This window comes from Chiloscyllium plagiosum, chromosome 6 (genome assembly GCF_004010195.1).
Source record: "Chiloscyllium plagiosum isolate BGI_BamShark_2017 chromosome 6, ASM401019v2, whole genome shotgun sequence".
Lineage (NCBI taxonomy): Eukaryota > Metazoa > Chordata > Chondrichthyes > Orectolobiformes > Hemiscylliidae > Chiloscyllium > Chiloscyllium plagiosum.
Window position 1 is genome coordinate 72,476,836 of NC_057715.1, and position 21,994 is coordinate 72,498,829.

The window sequence follows — 21,994 nt, forward strand, 5'->3', positions numbered from 1 at the left end:
TATGTCAGGTATAGACAGGATAGATCGAGTGAATCCTTAGAAGAGTATAAAGAAAGTAGGAGTATACTTAAGAGGAAAATCAGGAGGACAAAATGGGGACATGAGATAGCTTTGGCAAATAGAATTAAGGAGAATCCAAAGGGTTTTTACAAATATATTAAGGACAAAAGGGTAACTAGGGAGAGAACAGGGGCCCCTCAAAGATCAGCAAGGAGGCCTTTGTGTAGTGCCACAGAAAATGGGGAAGATACTAAATGAATATTTTGCTTCACTATTTACTGTGGAAAAGGATATGGAAGATATGGACTGTAGGGAAATAGATGGTGACATCTTGCAAAATGTCCAGATTACAGAGGAAGTGCAGGATGTCTTGAAACAGTTAAAGGTGGATAAATCTCCAGGACCTGATCAGGTGTACCCGAGAACTCTGTGGGAAGCTAGGGAAGTGATTGCTGGGCCTCTTGCTGAGATATTTGTATCATCGATAGTCACAGGTGAGATGCCGGAAGACTGGAGGTTGGCAAACGTGGTGCCACTGTTTAAGAAGGGCGGTAAAGACAAGCCAGGGAACTATAGACCTGTGAACCTGACCCCAGTGGTGGGCAAGTTGTTGGAGGGAATCCTGAGGGACAGGATGTACATGTATTTGGAAAGGCAAGGACTGATTCCGGATAGTCGACATGGCTTTGTGCATGGGAAATCTTGTCTCACAAACTTGATTGAGTTTTTTGAAGAAGTAACAAAGAAGATTGATGAGGGCAGAGCAGTAGATGTGATCTATATGGACTTCAGTAAGACATTCAACAAGGTTCCCCATGGGAGACTGATTAGCAAGGTTCGATCTCATGGAATACAGGGAGAACTAGCCATTTGGATACAGAACTGGCTCAAAGGTAGAAGACAGAGGGTGGTGGTGGAGGGTTGTTTTTCAGACTGGAGGCCTGTGACAAGTGAAGTGCCACAAGGATCGGTGCTGGGTCCTCTACTTTTTATCATTTACATAAATAAATTGGATGCGAGCATAAGAGGTACAGTTAGTAAGTTTGCAGATGACACCAAAATTGGAGGTGTAGTGGACAGCGAAGAGGATTACGTCAGGTTACGACAGGATCTAGACCGATGGACCAATGGGCTGAGAAGTGGCAGATGGAGTTTAATTCCGATAAATGCGAGGTGCTGCATTTTGGGAAAGCAAATCTTAGCAGGACTTATACACTTAATGGTAAGGTCCTAGGGAGTTTGCTGAACAAAGGGACCTTGGAGTGCAGGTTCATAGCTCCTTGAAAATGGAGTCGCAGGTAGATGGGATAGTGAAGAAGGCGTTTGGTATGCTTTCCTTTATTGGCCAGAGTACTGAGTACAGGAGTTGGGAGGTCATGTTGCAGCTGTACAGGACATTGGTTAGGCCACTGTTGGAATATTGCGTGCAATTCTGGTCTCCTTCCTATCGGAAAGATGTTGTCAAACCTGAAAGGGTTTTCAGAAAAAATTTACAAGGATGTTGCCAGTGTTGGAGGATTTGAGTTACAGGGAGAGGCTGAACAGGCTGGGGCTGTTTTCCCTGGAGCATCAGAGGCTGAGGGGTGACCTTATAGAAGTTTACAAAATTATGAGGGGCATGGATAGGATAAATAGACAAAGTCTTTTCCCTGGGGTCAGGGAGTCCAGAACTAGAGGGCATTCCCATGGGTGCGAGGGGAAAGATTAAAAGAGACCTAAGGGGCAACCTTTTCACGCAGAGGGTGGTACGTATATGGAATTAGCTGCCAGAGGATGTAGTGGATGTAGTGGAGGCTGGTACAATTGCAACATTTACAAGGAATTTGGATGGATATGTGAATAGGAAGGGTTTGGAGGAATATGGGCCGGGTGCTGGCAGGTGGGACTAAATTAGGCTTATATCCTTGAAACATGGATTTGAATTCAATAAAATCTGGAATTAAAAGCCAAGCCTAATAGCAACCATATAAACCTATCTGCCCTTAAGAGAAGGAAATCTACTGTTCATCAGTAACTTGGTGACTCATGTCCATACAAGAATAAAGGAAGTCCAAACTGTACTGGAGCATGAAGTACATCAAACTTTATTTTATAACACTCCTGTAAAGCATCAGGGAATGATCTACTATGTTAAAATAACATATCAATGTAAGGGACGAACTGCTTTTTAACTAATTTCTTTTATTCATTTTGTAATCCAAAATGGCACTGGATTGTGATTATTTCTCCTTCGAATCCTCCTACTTCCTCCAGACCAAAGGGGTAGCCATGGGTACCCCTATGGGCCCTAACTATGCCTGTCTCTTTGTTGGCTACGTAGAACAGTCCATCTTCCGTAGTTACATCGGCACCACTTCCCACCTCTTCCTCCGCTACATTGATGACTGCATTGGCACTACCTCGTGCTCCCGTGAGGAGGATGAGCAATTCAGCAACTTCACCAACACATTCCACCCTGACCTTAAATTTACCTGGACCATCTCTGACACCTCCCTCCCCTTCCTGAACCTCTCCATCTCCATTAATGACGACCGAATTGACACCGACATTTTTTACAAACCCACCGACTCCCACAGCTACCTGGATTACACCTCTTCCCGCCCTACCTCCTGCAAAAATGCCATCCCGTATTCCCAATTACTCCGCCTCCGCCGTATCTGCTCCCAGGAGGACCAGTTCCACCACAGAACACTCCAGATGACCTCCTTCTTTAGAGAACGCAATTTCCCTTCCCATGTGGTTAAAGATGCCCTCCAATGCATCTCGTCCACATCCCCCACCCGTTCAACCGTAACAAGGACTGAATGCCCCTGGTGCTCACCTTCCACTCCACAAACCTTCGCATAAACTAAATTATCCGCCGACATTTCCGCCACCTCCAAACAGACCTCACCACCAGGGATATATTTCCCTCGCCACCCCTTTCCGCCTTCCACAAAGACCGTTCCCTCTGAGATTACCTGGTCAGGTCCACGCCCCCCCACAACCCACCCTCCCATCCTGGCACCTTCCCCTGCCACTGCAGGAATTGCAAAACCTGGGCCCACACCTCCTTCCTCACCTCTATCCAAGGCCCTAAAGGAGCCTTCCACATCCAAAGTTTTACCTGCACATCCACCAATAACTTTTATTGTATCCGTTGCTCCCGATACGGTCTCCTCTACATTGAGGAGATTGGATGCCTCCTAGCAGAGCGCTTTAGGGAACATCTCTGGGACACCCGCACTAATCAACCACACCGCCCTCTGGCCCAACATTTCAATTCCCCCTCCCACTCTGCTGAGGACATGGAGGTCCTGGGCCTACTTCACCGCCACTCCCTCAACACCAGACGCCTAGAGGAAGAATGCCTCATCTTCCGCCTCAGAACACTTCAACCCCAGGGTATCAATGTGGACTTCAACAGTTTCCTCTCTCCACGCTCCAGGCTCACTGCCTTTATTCCTGATGAAGGGCTTTTACCCGAAACGTCAATTTTACTGCTCTTCGGATGCTACCTGAACTGCTGTGCTTTTCCAGCACAACTTTAATCTCGACTCTGTGATTACAAAACACTTTACACTGTATTTTCCAAATACATGTGATGATAAATTCATTCATTCATTCATTCTTGTTGTTATTAGATATAGTTGGTGCTCCAATGAATTCTTCAATGAGTGCAGCGGATACATCCCTGTTAGTAAATAAAAGGCCATTGTGAGAGTAACATTGATAGAGATTTTATTTGTTGATAAGAAAATGAATCATCAACTTTGTGTGTGTATCATTAACAGCATTGATAATACAAAAGAGGAATCCTGCCCTTGGTGCGAGACAATCTTGCATTGTATTTTCTGGTGAGAGTTCTTTTCAGTCTTATAAACAGTTGTCCTAATACCAAAAAGCTTGAGAATGATTCATACCACTCCTGGGATCATTGTGGTGAATGAATAAAATGTTTGTATATTGGAACTAGCAAGCACTTGTAAACTTAGATCTCTTTTTTCATACAGTTGCACATATTGTCATATCACATCAATGCTAACAGAAATTGTACCCCGTTATGGTAATTTTGGGGGGGTCAGAAATGGAGGAAAAGTGCACCAATTTCATGCCAGAGGAATAGCCGATATCATACTCAATTTGGCATTATCATTGAGAATGAGCTAACACATGGATGAAACCCCAACACATGTCAATAAGATTTCTACTGCTTATTTCATGGTCACACTGCAAACATTCAGTGCCACTGAGTGGAGAAGCTTTTGAAAGCCACTGCAAACATCAGACCATGTGACAGTAGCCCTGGAACATATAAGAACTCTAGAACTTGTTGTAATTATTGTAATGCAACCCAAATCGGAGCTTGAAATGAGTCTCATGGCTAAAATCATTTTGTCCTTTTGTATGTTTGTCAACATGACATCACAATTAATGCTGACAACATTCTTCCTACTGTTGGTTAAAAATTAGCCCAATATGGAGAAACATTTAGGGTAAATGTTTTGAATCAGTGAAATATTTTAAAATTTAAATAAAAGACATTGACAGACAATGATAACTTTGCCTCCTGAGCAAGCCCAACATTTATTGCCCATCCCTAATTCCCCGAACCAATGTCCTGTACAGCTATAACATGACCTCCCAACTCCTATACTCAATGCACTGACCAATAAAGGCAAGCATACCAAGCACCTTCTTCACTATCCTGTCTACCTGAGATTCTACTTTCAAGGAATTATGAACATGCACACCAAGGACTCTGTTCAGCAACACTCCCCAGGACCTTACCATTAAGTGTCTAAGTCCTGCCCTGATTTGCTTTTCCAAAATGCAGCACCTCACATTTATCTAAATTAAACTCCATCTGCCACTCCTTGGCCCACTGACCCACCAGATCAAGATCCCATTGTACTCTGAGGTAACCTTCTTTGCTAGCCATTACACCTCTAATTTTGGTGTCTTCTGCAAACTTACTATCTATACCTTCTATGTTCGCATCCAAATCATTTATATTAATGACAAAAAGCAAAGTTACAAATATCAACCACCCTATCATCTGTCCTAAATGTTTAGCCCTAATCTTTAGATTATGCCCCCTAGTTCCAGAATCTCCAACCAGGGGATTTTGTTTCTTTATCAATCCTGCATTTTCCTGTTAATTTTTTGAAGACTATTATCAGATCACCTCTTAACTTTCTAAATTCTATAGAATACAGCCCTCACTTGTAAAATCTCACATAATAAGGAATGGTGGCACAATGGTTAGCACTGCTGCCTCACAGCACCAGAAACCCTTGCTTAAATTCCAGCTTCAAGTGACTGTTTACACATTCTCCCTGTGTCTGCGTGGGTTTCCTCTGTGTGACCCAGTTTCCGCCCACAGTGCAAAGATGAGCAGGTTAGGTGAATTGACCATGCTAAATTGCCCTGCAGTGTCCAGGAATGTGCAGGTTAGGTGGATTGGCCATGGTAAATGCAGGATTACGGGGATAGTTTGGGATACTCTTCAGAAGGTTGTTGCCGACTTGATGGGCTGAATGGCCTTTCTCTGCAGTGTAGGGATTGTATAGCATAACAACTGAAGTCCAGGTATCATTCTTGTAAACATAGACCAATATATCCTTCCGAATATGAAGAACCCAGACCTGCTCACAGTATTCCAAATGGAGTCTAGCCAGGATTTTGTACAGCTGTGGCATAACTCCTGTATCCTGATACTCCAACCCTCTGGATATAAAGGCCAGCATTCCATTAGTTTCCTTGATTATTTTCTGCACCCATTTGTGATATTTTAAACATCTGTACACCTGATTACTTGCAGAGAGTACAAGTACAGTTTTTTTGCTGTGAGGGGAGAGTTAAGCATTTTGATGTCAGTAGCTGTTGCATAGAGCCGCATCGACCTGATAACTGCCTGCTATTTCAACGTTTTATGGTATAAAGGCTTGGCTTCAGCCTTGTGAGAGTCATGTGACCATGCCTCCCATTGGGATGGGGGAGGGGGGGGGAGGGGGTAAGATGCAGTTACTATTAAGACAGAGGCTTATATTCCAGATAAACAACTGCCTATGGCCTTACCCAGAGGTTACGTAGAAAGTCATTTTACAGAATACATTCCATTGTATGGGTTATTTTTGTCTTCTTATGAGACAATCATCTCTGTAGCCATTTACAACATAATAGTTTGCATTCCAGTTCCCTCAGGCATGAAGCATTGATTGCCTTGCTGATATTAACTTCTAGGAAGCTTCTGGAAGGTTACTGCTACATCCAGTCACATGTCTATTTTATTGGGATTTATTAAAAAAATGTCACTATATATTTCATGGTTGGTGGAGGGGTGCAAAAATGAATTTTGCACATTTCTACATGTATTAAAATAAAACAGGTAAAGAAGTAATCGTTAACCCTCCCATACACTAGTAGTGCTCATAGGCATTCAGATATTTGATGCAATCTAAAGTTGGTTCCCTGATCAGATTGATTTCTGATATGATGGACAGATGGCGGGATGTATAGGTTTTGGAACTTTCTGGAAGTCAGCGAGTCGGTCTTTGAGCTTCAGACTGACATGGGTTACAGACCAGAATCTCAAAGGTTTCCAAGTGTGATTCAGCGATGGTTACATTCAATCTTACTGGTGGAAAATACACCTGAAGTGAGTACATTTTCCTTATCCTGTAGCTTTGGATAAGATTCAGTCAAAACCTACCTATGACTGTTGAAACACCAACACCCTCACATGGTTGTCCAGCCCCTGGTAAAAACAATGACTGCAGATGCTGGAAACCAGGTTCTGGATTAGTGGTGCTAGAAGAGCACAGCAGTTCAGGCAGCATCCAAGGAGAGCCTGAAGTGTGGAGAGATAAGCTAGAGGAGGGTGGGGGTGGGAGAAAGTAGCATAGAGTACAATGGGTGAGTGGGGGACGGAATGAAGGTGATAGGTCAGGGAGGAGAGGGTGGAGTGGATAGGTGGAAACCGGGACACCCACACCAATCAACCACATCGCCCCGTGGTCCAACATTTCAACTCCCCCTCCCACTCTGCCGAGGACATGGAGGTCCTGGGCCTCCTTCACCGCCGTTCCCTCACCACCAGATGTCTGGAGGAAGAACGCCTCATCTTCCACCTCGGAACACTTCAACCCCAGAACATCAATGTGGACTTCAACAGTTTCCTCATTTCCCCTTTCCCCACCTCACTCTAGTTCCAAACTTCCAGCTCAGCACTGTCCCCATGACTTGTCCGGACTTGTCCTACCTGCCTATCTCCTTTTCCACCTATCCACTCCACCCTCTCCTCCCTGACCTATCACCTTCATCCCCTCCCCCACTCACCCATTGTACTCTATGCTACTTTCTCCCCACCCCCACCCTCCTCTAGCTTATCTCTCCACGCTTCAGGTTTACTGCCTTTATTCCTGATTAAGGGCTTTTGCCCGAAACGTTGATTCCGAAGCTCCTTGGATGCTGCCTGAACTGCTGTGCTCTTCCAGCACCACTAATCCAGAACCTACTATCCTTAGTAGCCACATACGCAGATGACAAGCAACATGAGTTCGACTGGGACAACACTACTATTATAGGACAAGCCAAACAGAGAACAGCCAGGGAATTCCTAGAGGCACGGCACTCATCCACAGATTCTGTCAACAAACACATCGACCTGGACCCAATATACCGACCACTGCAACAGACAGCTGGAACTGACAACCGGAAGCGGCAGATATAAACCACTATAAATGCTGGAGGAAACATCACAGAAGCGCTTCACAGGAGGCTCCCCAAGCACTGAGGATTGTGTGAAACAAAGCTCACACACTTCAATAATTGCAGTCCGAGACAAGATCTGAATCAGTAGTGTCCTTTATTTTACTCTTGCAAGAGGGTGTGATGTCCAGTGTCTACAAGGCAAGGGACACACACACACACACACCAAATTCAATTAATACACAATATTTATATAATTTGCTTTCTTTTTTTTTTCATTGCTCCTCCCCTGTTTACATCTTCCACTTCCCTAAGACCGGCACCCATTACTCCCATTTATCTCTTGCCTTATCCGGCCTTGTCTGTGACAAAATGCTTATTTCTGGCCTCACAAGGCCGTTTGACCTCATCCCGCTGTAGGTCATTGTTAAGCATATTCTTTCTCCACCATTATCTACTCCCTCCATCTGTACCTTCCCTTACCATACTGATCCTTATGACCCTTTTAATTGGGGTTTGTACCTGTGTCTCTGTAAAAGTGGGAAACAGATGTTTATACCTACTGTTTGTACAGGCGTATCTAGCTTAACTTCCTCCCCTCACAGCATCTTATCTATTCGCCCATAATATCTACCATTGTTTTGCTGTCACGTTTCATTCTTGCATACAATTTTAGCTAATACAAAAACAATTATGTATTTCCTCCACATAGTTTCCATTCTTGTTGACTCAGCTCTTGGCTAAAACAATTACACACTAGAGTGAGTTCATTTACTTTGTATAAGTAATTAGAATTGCAGAAGTAACACTATTTTTCCTACATCCCACAGGATGTCACCTAGACAGGGGACGAAACATCTGCAACACAAATTCCCAGCTCGACGAACAGAACTACCACAGGTTTAATTGGAAGCACTAGCTTTCGGAGCGCCGCTCCTTCATCAGGTGGTTGTGGAGGACACAATTGTAAGGCACAGAATTTATACTTTTGCTATAAATTCTGTGCCTTACAATTGAACCCTTCACAACCACCTGATGAAGGAGCGTCACTCCGAAAGCTAGTGTGTTTCCAATTAAACCTGTTGGTCTATAACCTGGTGTTGTGTGATTTTTAACTTTGTACACCCCAGTCCAACACAAGCATCTCCAAATCATGATTGTTGAATTAATTAATTCTGAGGCATCTCTTTCTTTCCAAGGGAGCCAGGCCAAATCCTTTCACTCATTGCGTTCTTTCTTCCCATTTATATTTTACTGGGCCCTCTTGTAACCCTATTTACTTTGGCAATGTCTTGCTCAGTAGCCCTTGGTTTCTGTGGCTGCTTGGTCTCCCTTGTGGTATCTATCTGGCCTGAATTTTTGGATTGTTATTCTGACTAGGTCATTCAAAGTAGGAAGTCTATCCTGGTTACCAGGAGCTCTGAAGCAATTCCTATGATTTCAGCACCTGAGACTAATCCGTGTGAAGCTGAACCTGATTGAGTGGAACAGATATACACTCTCCACCCACTCTCCTGATCTGGGCTTGGTATTCAGAGCAGACCTTCCCTGACATATGAGGATTGAAATTCCAGCTTCCCATAAACATTGTGGCTGAGAATTCTCCACTGAATTGCAGTGAAAACATACAGGTCTCCAAGGATACTCCTTTCAGGCTTATGGTGAATTTTTCACAGCCTTATTTGTACTTCCTTCCTTTTCAATCTTTTTTCAGAGGCATCCCAAAATCAGCGAGGTGATTCCCTTGCATTCATCTCGCTGATTTTGGGATGCCTCTGAAAAAGGCATCCTGCGTTAATTAAGTTAATGGCTCAGGTCAGGGCTATCAGCAGTGACTGCAGTCTCTCCAGGAGTGAGGATTCTCTGCTTCTCTGTTTGCAGTGTACGGGGTTGGCCATTTTTAAATTCCTCCAGCAATATCAACTCTTGGAAATAGATAGGTGCACTGCACCTTTACAGAGTGAATCCACTGGTTAAAAGAGATTTATTTTATTCTTTCAAATTCCAGGCAGATCTGTCTGAGCTTCTTATGAGCATTTTGGAACTGCCATTGGTTTGCTTCTGGAGTCAGCATGGCATAGATCTCTTGGGCCCTCTCCCTCGACTGCCCTGGTCTCATTACAGTCCTTATTCTGTGTGGCCTTTGTAACTGCTCTGCTACCTTTTTACAAGTAGTGAAGAAGATTTCCACATCACCCTCTCTAAATATAGGGAAGCGCTGAGGGTATTTTCAAGCACTTCAAATCTTTAATCTGGGACTCTGGATTGTTATTGACTAGAGAGGTGGTTTCACCAGCAGCTTTCATCTCTCTGAGCTCTCCCTAACCCTTACAATCATAGAATCCCTATAGTGTGGAAGCAGCCCATCGAGCAACAGGTAGCAAGTCTAAATAAGGATTATGAATCAGCACAGGTCTGGTGTGCTGAAGGGCCTGTTTCTGTGCTGTATTGTATTGTATATTGTAACTTCAAAAATTGGAAATGAATTTATAGGTAGAGTGGCAAGGTGGCTCAGTGGTTAGCACTGCTGCCTCACAGCACCAGGGACCTGGGCTCGATCCTATCCATCGAGCCTACGCTGATCTTTCCGAAGAGCATCCCACGCAGACTCACCCCCTTACCCTATCCCTGTAACCCTACATTTACCATGGCTAATCCACCCGGCCTGCATATCTTTGGACTGTGGGAGAAAACCAGAGCACCTGGAGGAAACCTACACAGAGACAGAGAGAATATATGGATGCCACAGACAGTTATCTCAGGGTGGAATCGAATCCAGGTCCCTGGTGCTGTGAGGCAGCAGTGCTAACCACTGAGCCACCTTGCCACTCCACCTATAAATTCATTTTCAATTTTTGAAGTTACAATATACAATACAATACAGCACAGAAACAGGCCCTTCAGCACACGAGGCCTGTGCTGATTCATAATCCTTATTTTTTCTTGCTACCTGTTGTGCATGTGCAGTATCTGTATCTTTGTTGGAAAACTGGAAAATCCTCTACTCCTCTCTCTCTCTTTTGTCCCTCTTTCCCTTTTACTCTTGTCCTGACCTCCTGCTATGTTCTCTGGCTCCATGTGAGTGATCCACATTGCTCAGTTTCCAGTTCTACTTTCTCATTTTCCTGTTCTAACTGTGAACTGTGTTCTAAGTGTTCGGCCAGGACTTTAAGGATTACACTTTGTTTCACCATGTTGGGCAGTTTCACCTGTAACTTCCTAACTTCAACCTTCAACATATTTGAGTTTTTTCAGTGGTAAACCATTCCGACTATAGGAATCTTTGAATCAAAATGTGCCATTTTCTAATATTAAAGTAGAAGGTTTCCTTGCAGTAATTTTGTTTTAGTGTTCAAATGATTCACAAATTGTAAATTTTAATTTTAAGCAGTGTATTGCAGTGTCTGTCCACTTTTTCAAATTCCGTTTGAAACTGGCACTTTTCTTTTGCTAAATCTTTCTGGCACACCGTATTAATATAAAATTTCCTCTATTGTCCCTACTGACCACTGAACTTGTCTTCCTGGTCCTCATGTTAATATTGAGAATGGTTCTCTTCAGGTGTTACTCCCTCCTTCATATCAGTTGCTATTACCTCTCAGAATAACGAACCTTTGGCTCCACTGTCCTTAAATGCTTGTCCTGTTTCCAAACTCACTCTTTTCTCCAAATGCGTGGCCTCTTCCCAAATTCAATCCTGTCTTTCTTGGAACTTCATGCTTCAATTTTTGTCAGCAGATTTCCACTCCTGCCACAGTACCAAAACAGCTCTTATTAAAGTAACTAATGACATGCCCATTACTAACTGAAGCAGATGTTCCCTTGTACACCTTAATGGACATTCTGCATCTTTTGACACAGTCTGGGATCATAAGAATCAACTATGTCGTTACTGGTTAAGTTGATCCCAGGCTGAAACTTAGTTTGATAGATTTTGCTTTGGTTTTAATCAAGTGGTCTCTCACTAAAACATAATGTTACAGCTTTTGTTTAACCAGTAAAACAAGTTGTTTATCAAAAGAAATAAGTTTTTGTTCATTCTATATTACCATCAACTTATAACACAGATTTTTCAAACACACGGTATAAGTATAATCTTATTAAATCACAAAATGCCTTAATGTACGTTGAACACAGTATTTGTATGGTACCCAAAGCACATCTTGTATCTTACCCAAATACACTGTTCACTTATCAGAATTCCTATTTCTAACACCATGGGAATTTTAACTCATTTGGGATATCTGGTCGGCATGGACAGGTTGGACCAAAGGGTCTGTTTCCAGGCTGTACATGTCCATGACTCTCTCTGTGACTCTCTCTGTGACTCTCTCTGTGACTCTCTCTCTATGACTCTCTCTGTGACTCTCTGTGTGACTCTCTGTGACTCTCTGTGACTCTCTCTGTGACTCTCTCTGTGACTCTAAATCATTCTGACTCTCCGTTTTTCTCCTTTTGTCATCCAATCAGTCGGTTTTGGTTTATTTCTTATATTTGAACTTTTGCCAAATTTAATGACCCTTGGTCAAATGTATGGCTCATTTTATTCAATCCACCCTAATGGAAGCACCCCATTTCTGTCACAGATTGTGATTTTTAAAGCACATGTCCCTCCCAGATCTCACTGTCTGCCTGTAAGCAGATTATGATTTGGATTTTTCAACAATGGGGGACATATTTCCTCCAATCCCTCTGTTTGTGGATAATAAGTGTGCATACAGAAACTTCAGGTCTGAAATGTTTGTAGTATGAGGCCTGACTCGAGTGAAGTTCTGATTAACTGTTTTGCTTCATTATTCTTCAGAAGTAGACAGATCACAGCATTTTTCATGCCACAGTGAAAAAGGTGTAAAGCCTGCATCTACAAGCAGCGAAGCCCAACTGGACACAACAGTCTCATTCCATGAACCATACTTATACATCTGAACCATCAGAATTTCACAGTCAGCTAGTTGGCAAACCAATCCTTATGTCAGTAGACCCCTCTTCTATCAGTCCCAGTCCTGCTTGAGTCCTGCTGCTAATAGCAGGGATCACAATCACAGGAAAGGTGTGATGGAAAATTTTCACAAGAATAGCAAGTCTTGCCTATCAACAGAATCATCTCAATAAAGCAAGACTCTGTAACAACGGTGTTGAGGACAGAGGAAAACCAGAGCAAAGAATGACATGATGGGAAGGGGAAAGATGGATAGCAATTAGCCAAGGAGGAGAGAAACTGACAGTCAGAACGATCTTCTGTTACCTCTTGTCTTCATATCATTAAATTTAACGTAAACACAATATTGAAGTTTTACCACGAATGTCGTCCCTATACCTGTCCAAACATGTATCCAAATCCCTGAATAATTAGACAAACGAGTTGATGTTATAAATCTGCGTGTTATTAGCATCTGGTCATTTTGCTCACTGGCTCCAATTTTAATCAGTCAGAACAAATATATGCGAGAAGACAAAAATTAGGAATTCAATGTTAAATAGGATTAATACTGTTGTATAATTTTCAGCACAGTGGCTACATCTGTGTGGCATTAGGACCTGCAAAACACTCTTGAAATGATTTATTTGACCACGATTTCTATCATCAAGAAGATAATTCATTGAGATGGTTCTTTTTTATAGGTGATCATCGGTACCATTTCTGTCAGTAGTTCAGCTATAAATCCAGTGAGCTGCTGCCATTCCACACAAGCTCTGTTTTCTTCCTAGTGTTGCAGAAACCATTAATAGTTGCATATCACCAGCAAATAAAATTAAACTTTAAGCAGCTTTCTTGTCATCTCACGAAGCAATGAACCAAGCAGCCAACAAATACAGGGTTACAGACATTTTCAGGAATAGAAAACTAACATCAAATGAGGCAACTGTTTCTGTCAGAGAAGCTGCTTAAATGTTTGGGGTTTAGTACATCCTCTCCCTCCTATCATCTGTCAAGGCAAAGTAAATGCAGTTTCTGAGGGAACAATTCATCCAGAATTAAAGGTGGAAAGACCATTACCTCCACCACACCTCCCAGCTTAGACTTCACTCATTATTCTCACTTATACATAGTAAAACCAACAGTGAATTAGAATGCTCAAATATTCCTAATTTTTCAGTAGGGAATTACTACCCAAAAAAAAACAAACATCAGGAAATTGTTTGAGAACCACAATCAGAACCTGAAGAGAAAGGAGATCATTTAGTCTGGAAAATAATACTGCATTTTGCATCTATTTCCACAGAGAAGCAATTTTCCCAACAGGACAGTAAGCTTGTGGTTTGAGATTGATGTTAAGGTCTACAGAATTATTTGCATTTCTTTTGCAACTTTCATTGTGCTGGGGACATCTCAAGGCATTCACAGTCAATTAATTCACTTTCTGAAGTGTAGATACTACTGTAACAGAGACAAATGCTACATTTGCACACAATTCGATTTTACAAACTGCAATAAGATCATCAAACAATCAGTTTTTTTTGGGGGGGTGGGGGGATTGTGGTTGAATGACATATGTTGACCAAATGCCAGGGGAACCCTGCAACTCTTCTTTGTATAGTGTAATAAAATCTTTCTTATTCATCTGCAGGGTGGTTGAGACTTAATGTTTCAGCCAAAAGATAGCACTCCTTCAATACTGCACTGAAATATCATCCGAGGTCAAGTCTCTAGAGGATGTCTTGATCTTTCTGCCTCAAAGGAAAGAATGCTAAATTGAGTCATACCTAACAACAGATGCTGCAGAAAATCCATTTTAACTCAGCAAGCTAGAATTTACCTTGCAAAAGGTAGCCTTGTCCAGATCAACCAGTCTGTTCAGTACAGAATGGAAACATTTCAGAGCTTTAGTTCCTTGTGCACTATTTTGGTTATAAACCATCTGCAGGGCTCTCATCTGTTTAACCTTTCAGTGCAAGATGTCTTTTTAACTGCAGGTGGGTCTAACATTTAATGTGCTGTATGGAGGGAGACTTATCATTTTCTCTGGCCATAACTCAGCACATGGTCCTGTGATTTCCCGAATGTCCTGAGCCACTATCTTGTTTCTCTCTGATTTGTTCATGTGGGGTCTGCAAATCCAGTCAGTAGAAATATTACCCTTAAAGTGGTTGAAGCTTGTTATTTTTCAATCTGTGGGGAATATTGAAATGTTGCATGAATTTCCTGATGTTTTACAATGTCAACATGTTCCATGATTATTAATGTTCGCTTTGCATTTTGCATGGACTAAATAAAGCTTTGAAGTTTTTTTTAGTGTTCTAAAACTAAAACTAGATGAATATTGATCTTACCACAGAAAGGAGCTAATGTTGGCACTGAAAACACAAAGAAAATACATGCAACATCTCAATATTCCCCACTGATTGTAAAATAACAAGCCAACAACATTAAGGGAAATATTTCTTCACCATTAATCTTTGATTGTATAGCGTACATTTCCAGGAAAAACAGAAACTGCTGTTGATTAATTCAATTGAATAACAATTGGATGAATATTTGTTTGAGGAACAGCTGGTGGTTGAAATTGGAGCCAGTTGTGACTGAGATGGTGATCAAACACTCCACAGGATGTAATAATTTAAGTGAAACAGGGAAGGGATGCATGGTGGGAGATATTGGCTCATATTTTATTGGCAGTGACAAAGTCCTCATATCAGAAATTAAAATAGGTAGTGTGCTAAATGGGCGGTGGCATGAATGAGACAGCATTAATGTTGGGAGCATCCAATTAGCAGTCAATAAATATGCAAGCCTATTGGGTGGTGCAAGCTGGTGAAATCTTCCATTGCAAAGGTAGCATCCCACATGGAGATCCACATCCAATATATAAGGTGTGTGAAACCTTCATACCATTGCCTCCTCCATCAGCTCTGTGAAGCGAAGGCACGTGACATCTGCAGTCATTGGCAGATGCTCATACTTGCATGAGCAGGAAGAAACACGTATGCCTGAGAAAGTAAAGGATCAGCTGCCTCGAACATGCTGACGCTAAAAAACATAAAGAAAATACATGCAACATCTCAATATTGCCCCACAGATTGAAAAGCAACAAGCTTCAGTCACTTTAAGGGAAATATTTCTTCACCATTGTGCTTTAATTATATAGAGTGGATTTCAAGGAAAGACAGGAGCACCTTTTGATTAATTCAATCCAATAAGAATTGGACGAATGTTTACAAATACTGGAGCAGCTGGGGGCTCCTAACAGGGATTTCTTGGTGTGGATTCTGTGTCTTTTTCTCCTTCTGATGGGGGTAATGCATCAGAAAGGTGTCCCCAGTGTGTCCTCAAAACTCCAAGAAACCAAAAAGAGAACTCCCACAGCCATGGAAAGCCACAGAGCAGAAAGGTCAGTAGGGCTTGCTCCAACTAAGCTGACAGCAAAGGGGTATAGCACATCACAGCACCACAAGCACAACATGAAGTTCACTTTACTACAGTGGGGCTTCTAAGCTGATGGTATGTAGACCAATGTCATCTTGTTGTTCAATTATGAATAATGAAATCTGTTATGCTCAACTACTAAAATAGTTTTGACACATTTATCCACTATAGAAGCATTAGAAAAACAACCTGTATTGTAAAATACACCATGATGTTGTGATCTCAGCTGATATCAATACTGGACAAAGTTAAAAATCACACGACACCAGGATATAGTCCAACAGGTTTATTTGGAAGTACAAGCTTTCAGAGCACTGCTTCTTCATCAGGTAGTGAAGGGGCAGTGCTCCAAAAGCTTGTACTTCCAAATAAACCTGTTGGACTATATCCTGGTGTCGTGTGATTTTTAACTTTGTCCATCCCAATCCAACACCGGCACCTCCACATCATTACTGGATAAGTCCGAGCCCAGACTGAAATCTGAGTTGAAAGTTCTTTCTTTTTTGTTTAATGAGGTGGTCTTTCAGTAAAAACAAATGCAATGCTGTAGATTTTGTTTTTAACAAATAATATTTAATTTTGTTATGGACAACAAATGGAATTCAAAACAGAATAAACAAACTATATGCATATAACATAAGTTTAAAGATTTCAAAACACATAAAATATATTCCATTAAATACAATCACTTTTTTATAGTACCTAAATCAGACAGAATTTCCTCATCTATCACATCTATAGGGCTCAATATAACTGCACTTCAATTCCCCGATCTTGAGAACCTGAATACCTCTTCCTCGAATCTTCATATGTCTGAACTTAGAATTTCTCAGCCACTGAAATACTTAAAAATTAACTATTAAATTCCTTCATATAGACAGACCAAATTCCACATGCCATGAGTTCAAAATCTAAATTTAAAATAAATTATATTGCAATGACTATAAAATCACACACATTATAACACAATGAAAAGATCCATACTGCATTAAGTCAATACATTCGCTACAATTGCCATTAAGAACAGAATGGCAATGTTCTTAATGCTGGCTCTTTCTCTGACTTGTGATGGTCTGTGACACCTTTAACATCAAAGAGATGAAAAGCATGAAAACTTACCTTCACTCTGGGATACAAAATTCATTTCCAATGTGAAACTCGCTTGCTTTCAGCTTGGCCCTAGGAAGATTGAGAACACTTTTTAAGGTGCCCTTAACCATGTGAATGAACTGTTTAGAAATGTGAGTGAGTTTGGAGGTTCATGTTACCCCTGTCCTTGGTAAAATTCAATGTGCTGGAAACAGATTCAGGATGTATAACTTTTGATGGTGACCTCTGTTGCATGTTGAGTCAGACCAGAAAACTTTAACCCCAGATCTTCAGGACTGCAGTTGAGATTTTGCCAGGGACTGAGTACTTGGCTGTGTGCAGTGCACTTGGCCTTTTTTTTAATTTATGTGGATTGAATTGAAATTGGCTGAAGACTGGAATCAATGATGGTGGGGACCAATGTTCCCACTGAGCTGCATCGCTGCATAGCCAACCAGATGTCCTCATGTGGGCTGTCATGGGTGGCTGCCTTTATATTACTGCATGTGTACAACCACGCAAAAACTAAAAGGGTCACCTAATTAAAGAAATTGCCAGCTAATTTAGAGGGGAAGATAGTGTGATCTGAGGAGAATGTTGAGCTCCATTGTCTACTCAGCACTTTCGTCAGAAGTTGTTTACAAATTTGTTGCTTGCATCAAAGGCTCTGCTATCAATCAGAATTAGGAGGTTAATACAATGTAGCCTTCCCACTAATTGCTTAATTGTCCGTAACGGGTCCTGATTGGATGTGGCAGCAAGAAGGAGTTCTGAGCTGATCCATTGATTGAGAGTTTTGCTTAGCTCTATCTGAAAGATGCCGTTTTTCCCAATCAGAACATACAAGCCCAGAGTTGTACCTTCAATTAGTTTGCACAATGTAAACCTGGTGTTGCTATCAGTATGCTCAACTACGCTCCTTGTTATACCAAGTTGACCAGGTTATCAGTAATGAAAGGGTAAAAGATATTTTAGCCTGTGACATTGTGGTATGATACAGTTGTGGGGATGCCCTGATAAAGTCATAATCTTTATTCTTATTAAGTCTGGTAGTTCTGCCAGATGACATGCTGTTGGCTATCTCCATGAATAAAGGACATGATCTCCAACATTAAGTGTCATGGCTTATTACTTGGAATTTGCAACATAGAAACAGGCCATTAGTCCAACTAATCTGAGCTGATATTTATGCTCTAGATGTGCCTCTGTCCTTTCTAATTCATCTAATCATATTTGCATTATCTTCTATTCCTTTCTCCCTCCTATGATTACCTAGATTCTACCCTGAAGCACCTATGCTGTTCATGTGAAATACTCCATATGGTGGCATGTTCCACATTGTAGCCATATTCTGAATAAAGAAGTTTTTCTTTAATTCTTCATTCAATTTATTTATGATTGTTCTATATTCATAGGCTTAAGTAATTGAATTATTCACAAATTGAACTTTTTTTTAATGTCCTCCCTATTAATTCCATTCAGAATTATAAACAGATCTATTAGTTCATTCCTCTGCTCTTTCTTTTCCTGACAATGGAATTCCAATTTATTAATTCTTGATAACTTAATATTTACTCCAAAATGGCGGCAGAGTAGAAGAGCAATGTGCCAGCTCCTCAGCCAGAGGTGTCCCGAGTTCGTCTAATCCATCCACTTTACATTGTATTCTTTCAATTTTTTTAAATGTTTCCGTTTATTATGGTATCTTGTGTTCTTTTAATGACTTTGGTGAAAGCCATCTTCTACCAACCCAGGCACAATGATGCAGAGGCTTCCAATGGCTCAGAATGGCAGTATAGGCCTGGCACCTGGTAGTGCCATCATCCCTGTGGCAGTCTCCTGGTGTGGTGTTCTTGTCCCGGTGTGGAAGTCCCGGCCTGGTGTGGTGTTCTTGTCCCGGTGTGGAGGTCTCAGCCTGGTATGGTGTTCTTGTCCCGGTGTAGAGGTCTCGGCCTGGTGTGGTATTCTTGTCCCGGTGTGAAGATCTCAGCCTGGTGAGGTATTCTTGTCTCAGTGTGGAGGTCTCAGCCTGGTGTGGTGTTCTTGTCCCAGTGTGGAAGTCCCGGCCTGGTGTGGTGTTCTTGTCTCAGTGTGGAGGTCTCGGCCTGGTGTAGTGTTCTTGTCCCAGTGTGGAGGTCTCAGCCTGGTGTGGTATTGTTGTCTCAGTGTGGAGGTCTTGGCCTGGTGTGGTGTTCTTGTCCCGGTGTGGAAGTCCCGGCCTGGTGTGGTATTCTTGTCTCAGTGTGGAGGTCTCGGCCAGGTGTGGTGTTCTTGTCCCAGTGTGGAGGTCTCAGCCTGGTGTGGTATTCTTGTCCGGGTGTGGAGGTCTCAGCCTGGTGTGGTATTATTCTCCGGGTGTGGAGGTCTCAGCCTGGTGTGGTATTCTTGTCCTGGAGTGGAGGTCTCGGCGTGATGTGATGTTCTTGTCCGGGTGTGGAGGTCTCAGCCTGGTGTGGTGCTCTTGTCCGGGTGTGGAGGTCTCGGTCTGGTGTGGTGTTCTTGTCCGGGTGTGGAGGTCTCAGCCTGGTGTGGTATTCTTGTCCTGGAGTGGAGGTCTCGGCGTGATGTGATGTTCTTGTCCGGGTGTGGAGGTCTCAGCCTGGTGTGGTGCTCTTGTCCGGGTGTGGAGGTCTCGGTCTGGTGTGGTGTTCTTGTCCGGGTGTGGAGGTCTCAGCCTGGTGTGGTGTTCTTGTCCGGGTGTGGAGGTCTCGGTCTGGTGTGGTGTTCTTGTCCGGGTGTGGAGGTCTCAGCCCGGTGTGGTGTTCTTGTCCGACCATGGAGGTCTCAGCCTGGTGTGGTGTTGTTGTCCCAGCATGGAGGTCTCGGCCTGGTGTGGTGTTCTTGTCCGGGTGTGGAGGTCTCGCACTGGTGTGGTGTTCTTGTCCCGGTGTGGAGGTCTCGGCCTGGTGTGGTGCCCTTGTGATGGTGTGGAGGTCTCGGCCTGGTGTGGTGTTCTTGTCCGAGCATGGTGATATCGGCCTGGTGTGGTGTTCTTGTCCCAGTGTGGAGGGCTCAGCCTGGTGTGGTGTTCTTGTCCCGGTGTGGAGGTCTCGGCCTGGTGTGGTGCCCTTGTGATGGTGTGGAGGTCTCGGCCTGGTGTGGTGTTCTTGTCCGAGCATGGTGATATCGGCCTGGTGTGGTGTTCTTGTCCCAGTGTGGAGGGCTCAGCCTGGTGTGGTGTTCTTGTCCCGGTGTGGAGGTCTCTGCCTGGTGTGGTATTCTTGTCCCGGTGTGGAGGTCTCAGCCTGGTGTGGTGTTCTTGTCTGAGCATGGAGGTCTCGGTCTGGTGTGGTGTTCTTGTCCTCGTGTGGAGGTCTCGGCCTGGTGTGGTGTTCTTGTCCGAGCATGGAGGTCTCAGCCTGGTGTGGTGTTCTTGTCCCGGTGTGGTGTTCTTGTCCCGGTGTGGAGGTCTCGGCCTGGTGTGGTGTTCTTGTCCGGGTGTGGAGGTCTCGGCCTGGTGTGGTGTTCTTGTCCTGGTGTGGAGGTCTCGGCCTGGTGTGGTGTTCTTGTCCCAGTGTGGAAGTCCCGGCCTTGTGTGGTGTTCTTGTCTCAGTGTGGAGGTCTCGGCCTGGTGTAGTGTTCTTGTCCCAGTATGGAGGTCTCAGCGTGGTGTGGTATTGTTGTCGCAGTGTGGAGGTTTCGGCCTGGTGTGGTGTTCTTGTCCCGGTGTGGAAGTCCCGGCCTGGTGTGGTGTTCTTTGATGTTCTTGTCCAGGTGTGGAGGTCTTGGCCTGGTGTGGTGTTCTTGTCCCGGTGTGGAGGTCTCGGCCAGGTGTGGTGTTCTTGTCCCAGTGTGGAGGTCTCAGCCTGGTGTGATATTCTTGTCCTGGAGTGGAGGTCTCGGCCTGATGTGATGTTCTTGTCCAGGTGTGGAGGTCTTGGCCTGGTGTGGTGTTCTTGTCTCAGTGTGGAGGTCTCGGCCAGGTGTGGTGTTCTTGTCCCGGTGTGGAAGTCTCAGCCTGGTGTGATATTCTTGTCCTGGAGTGGAGGTCTCGGCCTGATGTGATGTTCTTGTCCAGGTGTGGAGGTCTTGGCCTGGTGTGGTGTTCTTGTCCCGGTGTGGAGGTCTCGGCCTGGTGTGGTGTTTTTGTCCTGGAGTGGAGGTCTCGGCCTGATGTGATGTTCTTGTCCAGGTGTGGTGTTCTCGGCCTGGTGTGGTGTTCTTGTCCCGGTGTGGTGTTCTTGTCCCAGTGTGGAGGTCTCGGTCTGGTGTGGTGTTCTTGTCCCGGTGTGGAGGTCTCGGCCTGGTGTGGTGTTCTTGTCCTGGAGTGGAGGTCTCGGCCTGATGTGATGTTCTTGTCCAGGTGTGGAGGTCTCGGCCTGGTGTGGTGTTCTTGTCCCGGTGTGGAGGTCTCGGCCTGGTGTGGTGTTCTTGTCCAGCGTGGAGGTCTCAACCTGGTGTGGTGTTCTTGTCTGAGCATGGTGATATCGGCCTGGTGTGGTGTTCTTGTCCCAGTGTGGAGGGCTCAGCCTGGTGTTGTGCTCTTGTCCCGGTGTGGAGGTCTCGGCCTGGTGTGGTGTTCTTGTCCGGGTGTGGAGGTCTCGGTCTGGTGTGGTGTTCTTGTCCGGATGTGGAGGTCTCAGCTTGGTGTGGTATTCTTGTCTGACCATGGAGGTCTCGGCCTGGTGTGGAGGTCTTTTTCAGGTGTGGAGGTCTCAGCCCGGTGTAGTGTTCTTGTCTTGGTGAGGAGATCTCGGCCTGGTGTGGTGTTCTTGTCCGACCATGGAGGTCTCGGCCTGGTGTGGTGTTCTTGTCCGGGTGTGGAGGTCTCGGCCTGGTGTGGTGTTCTTGTCCCGGTGTGGAGGTCTCGGCCTGATGTGGTATTCTTGTCCCGGTGTGGAGGTCTCA

General features: G+C 43.9%; 1 long non-coding RNA gene across 1 annotated transcript in view; it reads right to left on the bottom strand.

The window, feature by feature from the left end:
• The window catches only part of LOC122550695, a 94,854-nt gene that overhangs the window by 55,821 nt on the left and 17,039 nt on the right, over positions 1 to 21,994 (bottom strand). The gene's annotated exons all lie outside the window — the stretch shown is intronic.